The sequence below is a fragment of the Periophthalmus magnuspinnatus genome, chromosome 2 (assembly GCF_009829125.3).
Source record: "Periophthalmus magnuspinnatus isolate fPerMag1 chromosome 2, fPerMag1.2.pri, whole genome shotgun sequence".
In the NCBI taxonomy this organism is placed as follows: Eukaryota; Metazoa; Chordata; class Actinopteri; order Gobiiformes; family Gobiidae; genus Periophthalmus; species Periophthalmus magnuspinnatus.
The window spans coordinates 15,858,000-15,876,490 of NC_047127.1; the positions used below are offsets into that span (position 1 = coordinate 15,858,000).

Consider the following 18,491-nt stretch of genomic DNA (forward strand, 5'->3'; position numbering starts at 1 on the left):
CTTGTCTCTTGTATATTTTGGGTAGGTTTGTTCTCTCCAGTCACTCAGGGGGGTTGGGGGTTAGAGGTGGGGGGAGTATTGTCAATACTGCTCAGGTCTAATCCCAGCGCCCCCTGCTGTGTAAATCTGATTAAGTCTCTGAGGATCACCCCCCCGGAGTTTAACTCCAGACCAGGTAAATATCGTGTGTGGGTGTGTGTGTGTGGGGGTGTGTGTGTGGGGTCCTGGTTTAGTCCTGGTTCAGTCCTGGGCGCTGCTCTACATCTCCTAACATTGCCTCCACCTTTCATCATGAAATAAAATATTAGCCTTGGGTCTAGTCACTAATAGAAATGATCAGGTTCAATCAGAAATCACATTTGTTGTATGCGCATTTAGCAGCGCGCTCTACTTTAAACTTGTATCTCGAAGTATTAATGTTAATAACACGTGAATACTGGTAAAATGCAGACACTTAAAATACAACATTATTAATTAATTAACATTAATAGGAAACATTATTGTTGCTCGGAGTTAAGGCCAGAGCTGGGAGTTCCTGCAGCCCCTGGAGCTCACGGAGATAATACTATGCAGAAGAGGATCCTTAATCACACACACATACTCATATACACACATACAAACATAAACATATACACACAGACACACACATACACACACACGGAACATTGGCAGTCTAATATTATATCCATAATATTATTATATATAAATAAGATTTTTTCCTTTATTTTTTCTTCTTATCGCTTAGTCGGCAGTGGTTTGTCTCTGATTTCACATTTTCCAAACCACATAATTAAACTTTAACTGGAATAAGATGATATACAGGCGACATACTGAGATAAACGGGACAGAAGAGGGAGATACTACATAAAGTTCAAGTTTCTGAGGTGAGTGGCTAACGCTAACAGGCTAACGTTAGCATAAATTTATTATGTAAATATTTGTTTTAGTTATTTTGCTATATGATTATATTTTATAATTGAAATATCATAGATATCATAAAACAATGAGTGTATGTAAATAGTTTGTCTCAGCAGGTTATAATGACGTTATGATAACGTTCATTATAACGTTAACTATGGATTTGAATAAAAATACCTCAAACTAAATGTTTTTCTTCCACTGTCTAAACCTTTCTATTATTGTAATTCAGATAAAACTTAAAGATAATTACATTGCAGAACTCCACAATTCTGATTCATCAACATGCCTAATTTCAGGCCTACTTTCAGGACCTTAAATTGCCCCTGGACAGAATTTAAAATCTGTGTTTTGGGATTATTCCTGAATAATCTGTAATCTGATCCAGTGAAGAGTCCAAACACATGGCCAGAATAAAAAAGACAGAACACAAAACTTCACTTCAAGTTTAGGGTTAGGGCTTAAGGGTTAGGGTTAGTTTTAAATCAGGTTTATAAAGTCACTCATTTGGACCTCTCTCAGTAGGCACTGAAATAAACATGAGGATTTGAACTGAACATTTAACAACAGTGCCTCTGCAGTCTGTAGGTTACACAGGGGCAAGTGAGAACATGCGAGAAAGTCTGGGAATAGAACCGGTGACCCTGCCGTGAGGCGAGAGCTAACCACTCTGCCACAGGTGTGTCTGGTTCTGTGAGTAAGTCTGACTCTGAAGGACTGACACTGATCCTGGAGTCCAAAGAGGATTAGACCAGAGACCGAGTAAGACCCATCTGCTCCACACCTCTTGAGAGAGAGCGAACTAGAGACCGGACTATAGACCGGAGTCCAGACCAGAGACCCAACCAGAGACCGGTTTGTAGACCAGAGTCCGGACCTGAGACAGAGTAAGACACCACCTCTGCTGCTTCACAGAACAGACTGTAGACTGGTGTTCAGATCAAAGACCGGACCAGACATCAGACTAAGGACCAGCGCTGTATTGACTGAAGAGACCTGACTGAGACCAAATCTAAAAACAATTCTACAGGAGAGGACTACACCAGGAACAGTCAAAACCATGTGTCGAACAGGGAACCTACCCAGGGATTGAAATCTGGAACTAGGAACTGGACTCAAAATACTGGAAAGTCCAGGACCAGAGACTACAGTCCAGGAGTGAGATCAAAATGAGGACTACGGTGGAAACTTTATTATGAAAGTCCCGTTTGTGAAATGACAGAAGCAGGACCTGAACCAGGACTGAACCAGGACTAAACCAAGACTAAACCAGCCCTGAACCAGGACTAAACCAGGACATAGTATAAGAACATCACGACTAAACCAGATCAAAACCAGGGACTAAACCCAGACTAAACCAGGGCTGAAACAAGACTGAACTGAGACTTTCAGAGAAACATGGCTGCGTTCTGGAGGACCTCAGAGGGAATTTGGACCCTCTTTTTGGGTCTGCTCTCAGGACTTCTTCTTGCCCCTTCAGGTTGGTATAATTTGGTTTGTTATCATTTTTCTACACCTTTTAAACACATCCAGGAGCATTCACATCTGAGAGGAAACTGAACTTTAAACTAATCCAAAAATCCCTGCATTTCAGAACATATTTATGGAGTTCTAAACTACAAGGTTAGCAGCTTTTACACAGAACAAGGCCCCATGGAGACACAGGGAGGGCATGTGAAATACTGATTGCATGTGACTGGTCTCATAAAGACAGTGTGCGTATTATCGTCTAGACTCAGGTCAGATTAGCTCCTGATTTAGAATTTACCGTCACAGATTTAGTGATTCACTCTGCAACCAGAAAATGATGCAGAGGAGAGGGTTAGAGGAGTGGAGGAGAGGGACAGAGGGGCAGAAGAGCAGAGGAGAGGGATAGAGGAGCAGAGGAGAGGGTCAGAGGAGCGGAGGAGAGGGGCAGAGTAGCAGAGGAGAGGGGCAGAAGAGTGGAGCAGAGGGTCAGAGGAGCTGAGGAGAGGGACAGAGGTGCGGAGGAGACTGTCAGAGGAGCGGAGGAGAGGGTCAGAGGAGCAGAGAAGAGGGTCAGAGGAGATGGTCAGAGGAGCAGACGAGAGGGTCAGAGGAGCAGAGGAGCAAACTTGGTTCAATTCTGGTCCTGTCTTCACAGTGAACCCTGCAGACCTCATGTCCCCGGGTCTAAACTTGGACCATGGACTAAACCAGGATTTGGCCTTGGACTCGTGGAAGTTCTGGGCCCATGGCTCTCCTCAGGGTTCTTCTGCTGGTCCTGTTGGGTTCTCCTCAGATGAACTGTTGTCTCGCTCAGATTCTGGAGCAACTGTGATTAGGAGGAAAAGGGACATTTTGTTTCCAAATGGAGTCAAGATCTGCACCAAAGAAACCTATGAGCAAGTACTGCACAACCACCTGCAGTACTACTACCTCAGGGGTGAGTACTACAACTACTTACTACTACTACTAGTACTACCACTGCTACTACTACTACTACAGCTACAACTACTACTACTCCTGACCGACAGAAATGAGGAGCAGAGTCAGAGGAGCAGACAGGAGCAGAGCCAGAGGAGCAGAGCCAGAGGTGCAGAGGAGCAGGGGAACAGAGAGGAGCAAAGCCAGAGGAGCAGACAAGAGCAGAGGCAGAGGAGCAGAGCCAGAGGAGCAGAGCCAGAGGTGCAGAGGAGCAGGGGAACAGAGAGGAGCAAAGCCAGAGGAGCAGACAAGAGCAGAGGCAGAGGAGCAGAGCCAGAGGAGCAGAGCCAGAGGAGCAGAGCCAGAGGAGCAGAGCCAGAGGAGCAGAGGAGCAGGGGAGCAGAGAGGAGCAAAGCCAGAGGAGCAGACAAGAGCAGAGGCAGAGGAGCAGAGGCAGAGGAGCAGAGGAGCAGAGGCAGAGGAGCAGAGGCAGAGGAGCAGAGCCAGAGGAGCAGAGCCAGAGGAGCAAAGCCAGAGGAGCAGACAAGAGCAGAGGCAGAGGAGCAGAGCCAGAGGAGCAGAGCCAGAGGAGCAGATCCAGAGCAGCAGAGCCAGAGGAGCAGAGCCAGAGGAGCAGACAGGAGCAGAAGCAGAGGGGCAGAGGCAGAGCTGTTGTGTTGAGGATAAAGTGATTATCAGATTAAATGTTTGTTGAAAGATAGAGCTCAGAGGGTTAGAGTTCAACTTTGGCCAAGTCTACATGATACTAAATGAACTACTACTACTACTATTACTACTACTACTACAACTACTACTACTACTATTACTGTAAAGCACTTTGAGTAGCAGCAGCATAAATGTAATCCCAGCATTACTTTGTGTTTGAATCATGTTCTACAAATAGTGTCTTTAGAAAGGAGAATCGTCTTCATCCTGTTTTTTCTTCAGTTCATACATCATGTTCTTCACATTTTCAGGAGTAGGTGTGGGGCCCAATTGTTCCTTTATTGGATTTTTCAACACATTTCTTTATATCTTTTGTATTTTCCTTTCAGTCAGAAGTTCCATGTCCATATATTTGTTATATTTGGTATATATAGATATAGTTATATATTTGGTATATATATAGATATAGTATAGTTTTATTTATATATGGTTTGTTAATGTTTTAGAGTGAAGACCTTTTGCTGCTCATTCAAGGTGCTTCTTCAGTTCTGATCAGATTACTGGTGGACAATGTCTTATATGTATTTGAGGAGAGGAGCTAACTACACTCAGAATAACACACCTATTTATTTACTGACCAGAACTAAAGAAGCCGCTTGGATGAGTGGCAAAACATCTTCACTCTAACTCTTTTGTTCAGTTGACAGAACTGAATGATTTTGTTTGCTGTTCACTGAACTATGGATTAAAACATATAATGTCCTCTCCAGACCCTGCTGCACGTATAGGTGTCATTTGCTCAGTCCGCGGCCAAACAGAAAGACTTTTACAGCCAAAACAAAAAACAAACTGCCCAGTCATCTTACTGACATGGGCATAAAAATTACATGAAAAAAGACAGAGGCGATTATAATGTGAGGCTAACTGTGTGCATATTTTGACTGTAGCCAGGAGGTCATGTGGAGTTGATGTATTTGTTTATATTTTATCTATTGATACTGTGCAGCTGATGTCATCAACATTCCATGGGGGTGTACTGCTAACTGTTGGCACTGCTCTGTTTGTGTCTTTGAAAGACTTTAATCTGATAACATTAATCAAATAACATTATGGTTGCAAGCTAGCTAGCATTAGCCAACGGTTTCTCAGTTAGTCACTCTTGCATTTTTGTTTAATATGTGCTTTGTGTTACTATGATAACTGAACATTCAGTCACAGACATACATGCTGAACACCCCAGGATGATGTCATCACAAAGTATCAATTGCGTATCTCCTCTGTAGTGTGGCAGGAGGCTGTGTGACGTCATTGTGTGTGTTGATATCATATATTTTTTGTTGTATTTTCTCTGTAATGGGGTTAATATATTTGTATAGTATTTATATTTATAATATGTTTATAATATATTTTGTTGTATATTCACTTGTCAGTGTGCCGTGTAGGAAGCATTGTATTTCTTGATAATATACATTACATAGTATCTCCTCTTTATTATTATAAATAAATTATTGTGTATTGTCTCTGGTCAGTGTGCCAGGAGGCCGTGTGGGAGGCGTTCCGGGTCTTCTGGGACCGCCTACCCGAGAGAGATGAGTACAGGACCTGGGTCAACCTGTGTTTGGACCAGAACCAGAGTATCAGAGACATTGGTCTGAGCTTCAGCCAATCAGAGGAGCACCACCAGCTCATTATGAATGTAAGACGTACACTAGACCTACACTACATTTATACTAAACCTACACAAGACCTACACTACACCTACATAACATCTGCACAAGACCTACACTACACTTACACCACACTTACACTAGACCTGCATTACACCTAAATAACACCAACACAAGACCTACACTACACTTACACTAGACCTACACTACATCTACACTAAACCTACACAAGACCTACACTACACCTACACTACACCAACAAGACCTACACAAAACCTACACTACACCTACATAAGACTTGCCTACACTAGACCAACATTACATCTACACTGAACCTACACAAGACCTACACTACCCTTACACTACACCTGCACTAGACCTACACAATACCTACATTACACTTACACTACACCTACACAAGACCTACACTACCCCTACACAACACCTGCACAAGACCTACACTACACTTACACTACACCTACACAGACCTACACTACACCTGCACAAGACCTCCACAAAAATACACTACACTTACACTACACCTGCACTAGACCTACACAATACCTACACTACATCTACATTACACTGACACTACACCTACTCAAGAGCTACTCTACCCCTACACTACACCTGCACAAGACCTACACTACACCTTTATAACACCTGCACAAGACCTACACTAGATCTACATAAGACATACACTAGAACTACACAAGACCTGCACTACACCTACACTACATATACACTAAACCTACACAAGCCCTACAATACACATACATAACACCTAAACAAGACCTACACAACACCATAACAAGACTTACAATAGACCTACACAAGACCTACATCACATCTACACAAGAGCTACACAAGACCACAAGACCAATAAACATACAGACAGGAACAGATACAAACAGGGGCAGAACCAGAGCATCAGAAACATCGGAGTCAGCTTCAATCAGAGGAGCACCACCAGCTCATTATGAATTTAAGACCTATATAACACCTACACTGCAGCTACAGACCTACAGAAATGGGGATTAGTAATAATAAACTAAGACTCCTGACCAGGACCAGTATGGTCTTGGTTTAACTCTAGAGCCTGTGAATAGTAAATTTGGTCCAAGGAGCTGCTGTAACTGGATGTAATTGTAAAGGTGCGACTAACTAAAGTCAGAGGAGTGTGCAGAGTGACCTGTTCATCACAGTGGAGACAGATGTAAAGGCAATTTTTTAATGTTGTATTCCTGAGAGTGGGTTTGTCTGTGTCTGTGGCGACCCGATAGAGGATGGGTAAAATGCACGGGACACATTTTCTGCTATAGTCCTATCTTCATCTTTAGGACGTCCAGGTGGGACCCAGAAGACAACAGCTGAATTTGTTCCAAGTTTAAAAAGTCAAAGTTGAAATGTTACAGATTTCTTTCTGTGTAACCTATTAGTCTGATATTTCAATTTTATTTTGTCATTAAATGTGCTATTCTTTTGTTGCAGAGACTTGGCGTTGCAGTGAACAGGTGAGAAAAACTCAAGGGCCAAATGTTTCTGTGTACATGTTGTTGTATTCAGGACTCTGAGTTTTTTAAAAGCATCCCATCCTGTTTTTGAATGATTACAGAATCCTGGAGACGTTTAAACTCTAATATAAAGTGTGTGTGAGTAAAGGAGGGCTTATTCCACTGGTTTAGTTTGAGTTTGACGTGATTTTGTGTTGTTTTCAGAGCGAAACACTCTGCTCTCATCTGTCTTTAAATGGGTTTATTTATTTATTTATTCAGTCTGAGATTTTCACAAACATTTCCACCAGAAACAGTCAGAAAATAGAAAATGTTTGAGTCTGCAGAAGTGACCTTCATTAGTCAGATCTTAGGAACAAAACACAATTGATTTAAAATGATGCGAAAATATTGACAAAGAAGTTTCAGATCGACTAAAGAAAGACTGAATCATGTCTAAACCAGGCCTGAATCAGGCCTAAACCAGGACTGAACCAGGACTGAACCAGGATTAAACCAGGACTGAACCAGGCCTGAACCAGGACAGAACCCCAGGATTAAACCAGGACTAAACTAGGTCTAAACCAGGACTAACCCAAGTCTCTTAGCCTCTTGTATTATGTGATGGGTTCCAGATGGATTGGTTCTTGAACATTGTTTTGAGTAAAATGTGTTTTTCATTGGACTTGTTCCTTGGAGGAATTTCACAAACAGAACTCGAACTTTACAAAACTTTCCCACCAAACAAAAAATAAAAACACACATTTGACTTATAACTTGATTAAAATTCTGGTCTAAATCATGTCCTTTTTCTTTACTTCAGCTCTGTTCCAGTCCAGTCTAAAAGTGACGACTCGCCCACACAGACTCCACCAGGTCAGTCTGAGCTGTGATATAAACTTTAGCACTTTTATCTCTGTCAGAATAATCAAAAAGGCTAAGGAATCATATTTGGTTTAGTCCTGCTTTAGTCCTGATTTAGTTCTGCTTTAGTACTGGTTTAGACCTGGCTTTGGTCCAACTGGCTCCTGTCAGGATTTGGAATCGTCTCAGAATAGAACATTAATCGCCTTAAGTCCAGTCAATGAACCACATCCCCATCTACCTCACCCAGAATCCAGACCAAAGCTAGTCCTAGTTTAGTCCTAGTTCAGTCCATTTTTAGTCCCGGTTTACCCCTGGTTTAGTCCTTGTGCAGTCCCAGTTCAGCCCTGCTTTAGTCCTTGTTCAGTCCTCCTTTATTCTCGGTTTAGTCTCGTTGGCTCTGGTTTGACTGGTTCCTGTCAGGATTTGGAGTCGTCACAGAATAGAACAATAATCGCCTTATGTTCAGTCAATGAACCACGTCCACATCTACCTCACCATGAACCCAAACAAGGCTAGTCTTGATTAGGTCCTGGTTTAGTCCACTGTTAGTCCTGGTTAAGACCTGTTTTAGTCCTGGTTTTTCTGTTCTACAGTTCATGAAACCACTCTACTTCAGTTTGGTTCAAGTGCTATCATCAGAGACCCCATCAAAACTGTTCTAGACCAAGATCTACACCAGGACTTGGACCCAGATCACGAAAGTCCAGCTAAAGCCAGTCCTGAGACATCTGAGTTGGAGATCCCTACTGTTTCAAGCACCATCGGTTTTACAATTCAACAAGAAATACAAGAATTTTTCCAAACTACATCCAAATCTACCACTGCTTCTCAACTAGAGGACATTTTATATTTTACTTTAGACCCCAAATACGACATTAAAACTTCAACAATCCCATCTCAGCCGTCTGCAGTCAATGTTTCACCTTCTCAAGTGGAAGAAAAAGTAGATTTGGACATTATAAAAGCAACAATGCAAACAAAACATGAAATTAAAACTACTCAAAAATCTACGATAGAAGAGGAATCACCATTAGAACCAATCACAACAGAGGAAGATGTAATTGCCCAAACCAAAACTCCAATTTTGGATTTAAAATCTACAACGGAAATTGTGGATGAAATTTCTGAAAGTCAAAGAACCATTCACAAAATGGAGGTTGATGGTGAAGTCGTTACCAAACCAGTTCAAATGGAAGAAATTACAGAAGGTTTTGGACAAATTACAACCTCTAAAACTGAACTAGGGCAAGAATCCAAATTAGCTGAGGTCAAACCAAAGGAAAATATTTCATTAATAGAACCGACGACAAAGGAGGAATTGGAGGTGACTACAAAACTGTCAATACAAGAGACTGAGAAAAGAGTGGTGACGGCAAAGAGTGAGGAGGACAGTTTAGAAACCTCTACAAACTCAGGCCAAGAAGACAAAATGGAGGACAAAGAACTGCCCACTCAAACAGAGGAGATGGAGATAAGGACGGGTTTGGTGTCAGAAGATGATATAGTTTTGGTTCCAAGTAAAGAAGAGGAGATTCTGATCAAAAGTCCAAGTGTAGAGGAGGAATTAAATCAAGATGTGGAAATATTACACGAAAGTAAAGAGATTCTAGATAAAAATGAGGGAAAAGTGGTTGAAATCACGACAGTCGCCATAGAAAAGCCAACTGTGGAGGAGGAGCTTATAATCTATAAAACCGAACAGGAAGAGGAGCAGCCACTGATGCCAACTCAGCTCGAAAAAGTCTGGCCAGATTCAGAAATATCCACTGACAAACCAATGCAAGAAGAAACAGAAGATAGAAAAATGGAGGAAGTGATGACTGATATCCTGGTGCAACGATTTGAAGACGTTACTCAGACAGTTTGGGTAATTTCTCAAGAGACACCACAAGAAACAGAAAGTACAAAGGCTGGGTTAGAGTTTACAGAAGCGGAAACTCCAGAAATCTCCCCGACACAAACAGGAACAATAGAAATCTTGAGACGTGAGCAAGATGGAGGCCTGAAAGAGGAGCTACCAGACAAAGATGGAGGCCTGAAGGAGGAGCTACCAGACCAAGATGGAGGCCTGAAAGAGGAGCTACCAGACCAAAATGGAGGCCTGAAGGAGGAGCTACCAGACCAAGATAGAGGCTTGAAGGAGGAGATTCCAGACCAAGATGAAGGCCTGAAGGAGGAGTTACCAGACCAAAAGGGAGGCCTGAAGGAAGAGGTACTAGATCAAGATGGAGGCCTGAAAGAGGAGCTACCAGACCAAGATGGAGGCCTGAAGGAGGAGCTACCAGACCAAGATGGAGGCCTGAAGGAGGAGATTCCAGACCAAGATGAAGGCCTGAAGGAGGAGTTACCAGACCAAAAGGGAGGCCTGAAGGAAGAGGTACTAGATCAAGATGGAGGCCTGAAAGAGGAGCTACCAGACAAAGATGGAGGCTTGAAGGAGGAGGTACCAGACCAAGATGGAGGCCTGAAAGAGGAGGTACCAGACCAAGATGGAGGTCTGAAGGAGAAGGTACCAGATCAAAATGGAAATGCAAATTTCACATTGAGATGAACTTGAAATGCAAAGGTGTGTAACTGTGTGAATACTTTTCCTTCAGGTACCTGACCAAGGTGTTGGCTCTGAAAAATTACCAGAGCCAGATGTGAAAGAGGAGACAGAGGAGACACCTGACCAAGATGGAGGCTCTGAGAAGGAAGAGAAAGTGCCAGACCAAGAGGAGGTTGGACCTGACCAAGATAGTGGCCTGAAGGACCCGACAGACAGGGCGAGGATAGAGGGGACAACAGGGACAGAGGGGGCAGGGACAAGGTGGACAGAGGGGGCAGGGACAGCAGGGACAGAGGGGGCGGAGCAGACGACCACGTTCGTGGCGGAGTACAACAATGGGAACTTTCCGGATGTAACAGAGCCGAGTCTGGACTTGGACCTGCTCCAGAACAACTTTGGACTGGAGGACGAGGACACGGTGAGGACAGAAACACAGAGACAGAGCATCAAATATATGTGCACATATGTGTTTAAAGAGAGATTTGAAATAATTATGTTTATTGAGAAATCCCCCGTGGAACATGTAATACTGGACAACTGGACGTGTAAAACTGGACAGAGGGGGTACTCATGGGGATGAACAGAGTATCTTAGTTTGTCTTTTAACCAAACCCGGATCTGATCCGGTCTGGTCTCTTTTGCAAATGCCAGAGAGCTACTAATTTTAGCGGTCACAAGAAATAAGAGCCACAGCAAATTGCAAAATCATACCTTTACAATGTTGATAGGCAGTTAATTCAATAAATTTGAGTTACTCAGCACGATAAGTATAATTCAGAAATTCCTTGGCGAGCTACTTGGCATGGGGTGGAGAGCTACTGATAGCTCCTGAGCTACAGGTTGGAGACCCCTGCTCTGGTGCAAACTGTAGTTGTGTCTTTAGACAATAACCACCTTTCCTTAGTATGAATGTGGTGTGTGTTTATGGTAATGGAGGGGAGGATGGTGCAGATTGGCAGCCTCTCCTTTCTCAGTCGGTCCCAGGGCAATATTGATCACACTGATAATACTGATAACAATATGATATTGATACTGATGTCTGTGTAATCCCGCAGTCATCCAAGTATGATCCTTAGTAATTCAAATCTGTCAACTGGACAAAAAGTTGTAGGAGTGAAGACATTTCGTAGCTCATGCAGGCCGTTTCTTCAGTTCTGAAGCTGACAGATTTGAGTTTTCTTTTACGATTGATACTTATGTCAATATTAATCATATGACATTGATCCTGATATAAACTCATTGGTGTCTCTCTCTACAGCTGGGAAACGAGATCGGAGTGTCCCTCCTCAGACCTCTCAGACCCCTCAAAGACCAAATCCTGGACCTGAACTTGAGACTGAGAGAAGAAACTTACAGCGACGCCCTGAGGAACCCCTCCAGTCTGCAATACCAGAGACTAGAGCGGGTCTTTATCAGGAAGGTATTGAACCAGGACTAATCCAGGACTAATCCAGGACTAAACCAGGAATAAACTAGGGCTAAACCAGGACTAAACCAGGACTAAACCAGGGCTAAACCAGGAGTCAACCAAGACTAAACCAGGACTAACCCAGGACTAATCCAGGACTGAGGTTTCTGATGTTTTAATAGTTTCTACACAGCACCTCCCCTTGTTAACCCAGCTCTTGATCCCACGCTTGGATCTTGGTCCTGGATCTTGGTCTTGGTTTTCAGATGTCTGTAAAATGCAGACTCAGGACTTGGCCATAGTCCTGGTCTTGGACTTGGGGGGTTCTTTTGTAAATGAGACCTTTTAACGAGATGTGTGTAAAAGTAGTCTTTAAAGTGGATTTCACACAGAGATGCCGTAAAACCTGATAATTTGTTCATTTATAAAACTGGATCAATGGAAAATGAACAATTAGGCACATTCAAGACTTGGGAGGTTCAGACCTGGGTTAGACCTGATTTCGTGCTAGTTTAGACCTGGTTTTGACTTGGTTTAATTCTGGTTTCGACCTGGGTTAGACCTGGATTTCATTTTAATTCTGCTGGTTTAATTCTATCCACCTGTTCTTGTTATCTGGTTTACCATAACTAAACCAGGACTAAATCTGGTCTAAACCAGAACAAAACCACGTCTAAACCAGGTCTAATCCAGGTCTAAACCAGAACAAAACCAGGTCTAAACCTGGTCTAAACCAGAGCAAAATCAGGTCTAAATCAGGAGTAAACCGGGTCTAAACTAGGACTAAAGGGACCAGGCCAGGTCTTGTTCTGTATATGGTATATAATAGTGCACATGTGTTTGTGATTAAACTCTTCAGTAAAATCCAGGAAAGTCCCGAGTTTCCCCCATTTTTACCCCTTCTCTCCCTTCTTTCTCCCTCTCTCCTCTTCTCTTTCCTTTCTCTCCTCCCTCACTCCCCTCTTTTTCTTCACTCTTTCCGTCTCTCTCAGCTTCACTGCAAACTGGGGGGTAACTTCAGACAAAATTCTATAATATTCGCTATAAAAATCTGTTTCAAACATCCATCCATTTACCAAACATGGTTTAAAACCAGGACTGAACCAGGCCTAAACCAGAACAGAACCAGGACTGAACCAGGACTAAACCAGAACAGAACCAGGACTGAACCAGGACTAATGCTGCTCTCACACACACTCACACGCCGGAGATAAGGACGGGTTTGGTGTCAGAAGATGATATAGTTTTGGTTCCAAGTAAAGAAGAGGAGATTCTGATCAAAAGTCCAAGTGTAGAGGAGGAATTAAATCAAGATGTGGAAATATTACACGAAAGTAAAGAGATTCTAGATAAAAATGAAGGAAAAGTGGTTGAAATCACGACAGTCGCCATAGAAAAGCCAACTGTGGAGGAGGAGCTTATAATCTATAAAACCGAACAGGAGGAGGAGCAGCCACTGATGCCAACTCAGCTCGAAAAAGTCTGGCCAGATTCAGAAATATCCACTGACAAACCAATGCAAGAAGAAACAGAAGATAGAAAAATGGAGGAAGTGATGACTGATATCCTGGTGCAACGATTTGAAGACGTTACTCAGACAGTTTGGGTAATTTCTCAAGAGACACCACAAGAAACAGAAAGTACAAAGGCTGGGTTAGAGTTTACAGAAGCGGAAACTCCAGAAATCTCCCCGACACAAACAGGAACAATAGAAATCTTGAGACGTGAGCAAGATGGAGGCCTGAAAGAGGAGCTACCAGACAAAGATGGAGGCCTGAAGGAGGAGCTACCAGACCACACACACACACACACACACACACACACACACACACCCACACACACTGTGTATTCAAAACCAGTCTGTAGACTGTAATAAACAAGGGGACATACTGCACTGGTGTGAGCAGGATTGAACCCTTGACTGTTTGGTTAATGGGTTAGACCATAAAACTGAAAGCTTGTGAGACATTTTAGATCAGTTGTAATATTTAGTCCTTTGTTCCAGATCGTGGATGCGTTCGAAAGACTTCCAGGATTCAAGAGTGTCCAGGTGGTAGAGTTCAGGTCAGAGTTTCGCTTTTTACTTTTAAATCTAACATTACACATGTATAACTTATTACTGCATTTACATTTAAATATGTCACATTTAAATCTGTTTAAACTGTTTTATGTTCAGGCCCCAGAAGGACCTGGAGCGGTGAGTACTACATTCATAATTCATAATTAATTACAAGTAATAGAAGCATAAAACAGTAGCAGCAATTGCAAAGCATACTGTTGTTGTATCCTTGAGCAAGAGTCTAGTTCTGATCCTGGTTTAGTGTCAAGTTTACTCCCTGGTTTAGTTTTGGTTTGATCATCGCCTGGTGTTGTATTAGTAGTAGTAGCAGTAGAAGTAGTACTAGTAGCAGTAGTAGTATTGACAGTAGTTAGTTCTTTGACAGTAACTGGGCCATTATTTGACCTAAGTGAGAGTCGTGTCCTGGAGGCGTCAGTCAGAGTTCATCTGGGTCTAAGTCTGGTCTAAGTGTGGTCTGAGTCTGGTCTTCACGGGTGCTTTTCTAAATCAGGACCAGACTCTAGTCCTCCTTAGACCTGTTTAAGACCAGACCCAGGACCTCATTAAACCTGTTTAAGACCAGACCTGCGACTTAATCCACAAAACATCCTAATGCGAGGAGACGGGAAAAGAAGGAGGAGGAGGAAGAAGTGGAAGAAGAGGAAGAGAAAGAGGAGAAAGAAGGATGAGGAGGAGGGATTCTTATCTAGCAGTTTATATCTCAGTGTTTCATATTTCATATTTATTTTCCTGGGGTCATTGCAGTATAAGTAGTTGTATTTGTAGCAGTAGTAGCAGTAGTAGTATTTGTAGTAGTGGTGGTGCCGTAGCTAATCGCAGTGCAGGTGGGCTGATCCTCTTAAGGCGGGTTAGGGACATTAGTGACTGGTGAAAGGGCTCAGGGTCAGTGTGAGGATCAATCCGCCTTAAACACTCCAGGAACTCACTTCTGACGTTACTGTAGTGAATGTGTATTTTGCCCCCCAACTATGAGCTCACAGGTTTGATCCTCTACAGCAGTTTGCATGTGTCTGTGTATACTCCATCAACAGAAAACATGCTCTGTATAATCCCCCAGCAAGGTATTCCTGACCAGGTTCAGGTCTGTACCACTGCTTCTCACAGGTTTAATCCAGAGACACTGAAGGACACATTTAAGAACCAGCAATGTTGTGTCCTTTAGCAAGACACTTTAAGTTTAGTTTGGTTCAGTCCTGTTTTAGTCTCTAGTGTATACCTATATTCTCTCTCCTGTCCTAGCAGTCTGGTGGTGTCTGGTTTAGTCCTGGTTTAGTCCTGGTTCAGTCCTGGTTTTGTCCTGGTGTAGTCCCTGGTTCAGTTCTGGTTTAGTCCTGGTCTAACCCTCTCCACAGGGGGCTGGTGGTGTCTGTCCTGCTTTAGTCCTGTTTTAGTTGTGGTTTAGTTCTGGTCTAACTGTGGTTTAGTCCTGGTGTAGTCTCTGGTTTAAGCCTGGTTCAGTCCTGGTCTAAACCTGCTTCAGTCCTGGTCTAACCCTGATTTAGTCCTGGTTTAGTCCTGTTTTAGTCCTGGTCTAACCCTCTCCTGTCTTCAGAGGTCTGGTGGTCTCTGTCCACTATGCTGTCACTCTGGAGGTGGACACTGGTGGCGTATCTAATGACACGTTGGACCTGATAACGCTGCAGAGTAACTTGGTGGAGAAGAGCTACCCCCGAGCAGAGCAGCCAACGGTTCAGTACTCCATCACCGACTTCAGGAACTACATCACCGAGGCCCTGCACATACAGATCAATGGTGAGAAATACTGGTACTACTACGATGCTAGTTCGACTACTAATACTACTACTGTTACAACTAGTACTACTACTAGTACTGCTGCTGCTAATTGTACTACTGATGCTACAACCACCAGACCAACCACAGGAAGAAGGGCCTTTGTTCTCACAGTATCTAAACCGATTCAATTCAAACATTGTACACTATATACTCTATTTTAATCTTATGGCCTAAGTCATACATATGAATACTTTTAAGGAGACACATAACATATTACCTTTCAGCTATTTGTCTCAATGGAGATGTTATTGCTTGTTATGGTCCACAGTATGGTATTAAAATTAATCTTGATGGATACAAACAGGTGAAACCACCAAACCATTACAGGCCAGATCTGTGGAGAGGTGACCCTGGTCACAGTAATTTATATTTTCAATTAAAGAAAAAGATGTTTTTATTCCATGCTGTGGTTATGGCAAAAACCTGTTTGTGTTTCAGAGAACTCACTGCCCTCCACCAAGCCCACCACTCAGCCCACAGACTTCGATAGCATGGTGAGTTTTACACCAAATCTCCTCCCTTAGTTAAATACAGCTACATACTCAGGCTAGACAAAGTAATAACTTCTGTCAGTGCTGTGTTCTGTCATTGGGCAAGGCACTTCCCCTTCTTGGCTGTGTGAGTATGTGACTTTTTGATGGAAAAGATAATGTTGTATGGAGTAGGTTTGTTAAAAGTATGGAAAACCAGATACTAATCAATACTAAAAGTAGTATCGAAACTAGATACTCATTTGAGTGGGTGTCGATATTAAAAAAGTACCATTCACAGGATAGAAATGAACATTTCCTGAAGAGATTTAGAATGATCTTGAGTTGTATCAGAAAAAGTATAAGACACATAGACTAGCATACTCCCATGGGCCACTATGGAACCTACCTGGACCACTGAGGGATTACACAAATATAATATAAGAGAAAGTATTACCATTTAATGTTGAGAATCACATTCTATTGCATAAAAAAGGGTGTTTTTTAATTCTCTGAAGAGTTAAGAAGGGACTGAAATGTTGTCTGAATAAAAGTGAACCAAGAGTGAGACTGTGCTGGAGTTTTCTTAACCTTTCAGATCTTCTTCTCCGACGCACCTGTCACCCAGTCAAGTGTGCAGAGTCAACACAGAAACGAGTACTGTTATTTTAGTCTCACCATGGTATCGTTATCAGTATTGAGTATCGAGCCTATTCCTTAGTATCAAAATCGGGTTTGACATTTTAGTATCGTGACAACACTGTTATAATCTTGTATATAGTGGCTGTAATACAACATTATAATCTTGTATATTCTGTATATTCTGTAGGATAACATCTTAGCTGCAGAGAAGCCTCCTGATGCTCCGACACATGAAGCTGAACCCAACGTGTTTCTGAAAAAAGACGATTTCCTCTTTGACTTTTCTAAACCTAAAGACAAGCCGTGGGTCAGTGAGAATGATGTCATCGCTGTGGATGAAACTACTACTGCTACTGCCATACATACCACGTCTACTACTGCTACTACCAGAACAACCATAGGAACAAACAGTGAGTCTTTTCGGCTGCACTGGTCCTGATCCATGTTTTTAAAGCCAATTTAACTTCACCAATCCCAGAATATTTCCAAAGTTATTCAGAATTATTCAGCGCAAACTGCATCAGTTTCTTAATAATTATACTTACTATTATTACTCAATTATAATGTTGATTATAATTCATATTCATACCCTGAGTTTATTTTACAACTGTATTTCACACAGTTCATTAATAATGAAATAATTTCTCTAAAACTAAATCTGACTTTTCACAGATGGAGCAGTACAAGACGAGGATGAGGACTTCCTGATTCCTCACTGGACCCAGGATTCCGACCAGGACTTGGGACTTAGACCGGGTCTTTCTCTGGACGACGGCTCAGGCTCTGGGTTCTCTGGAGATGGTCCGGTTCTGTTTAGTCTGGACTCAGATTCTGAGGAAGTCCAACCCTTAAATCCCGATTTCCTGCCTCCTCCAGACCTGGAACCAAGCGAAGATGATCCCGATGAGATCCCAACCAGAGTTACACCAGAAACAGCTCAAATGACTCCCAAAATAAGTGAAGAGTTTGAACCAATGGAGAGACAAATCTCACCCATAGAAGACAAGGATGGAATCACAGTTCGAATTGAGAATTCTGAAAGTGTAGTAAAAGAAACTGCAGGTGAAGGTGATCAAATTGAAGTTTCCGCAACAGAAATGTTACCAAAAGTGAAAGAATTCCCACAAACCATGACCAGAACTGAAACATCGACAGTCAGATTTGCCCCTGAACTCGTTTCAGAATCATCTTTGCCACTAACAACTGAACCAATTCACAAAATAACTACAGAAATTACAGATTTTTCCAGTGAAAGAACTGTGACTTTTGAACTTCTTGGTCAAATTACAGAAGTTTCAGAAAATGACAATGATGTTTTCTTTACTATACCTGTAGAACCTGTTACGGAACTTCCAAGACAAGAAATGGCAACTAAAAAAACAGGTATAGACACAGAAATTGAGAAATCTACAACTGCAGATAAAAATTCTGACACTGATGTCACTGTGCCTCCAACCAAAACATCAAGTGTAAAAAGTGAAAATTTTGATCTGGAAGTGGTTGAACAAGTGACAAATTCACCTGAAACTGTTAAAGTTTTAGACGAAAAA

The 18,491-nt window shown here is 42.4% G+C and overlaps 1 protein-coding gene across 2 annotated transcripts in view; it reads right to left on the minus strand.

Annotated features, from left to right (window-relative positions):
• Window positions 1-18,491, minus strand: part of cdk15 (cyclin-dependent kinase 15) — a 227,410-nt gene that overhangs the window by 81,349 nt on the left and 127,570 nt on the right. The window lies entirely within an intron of this gene.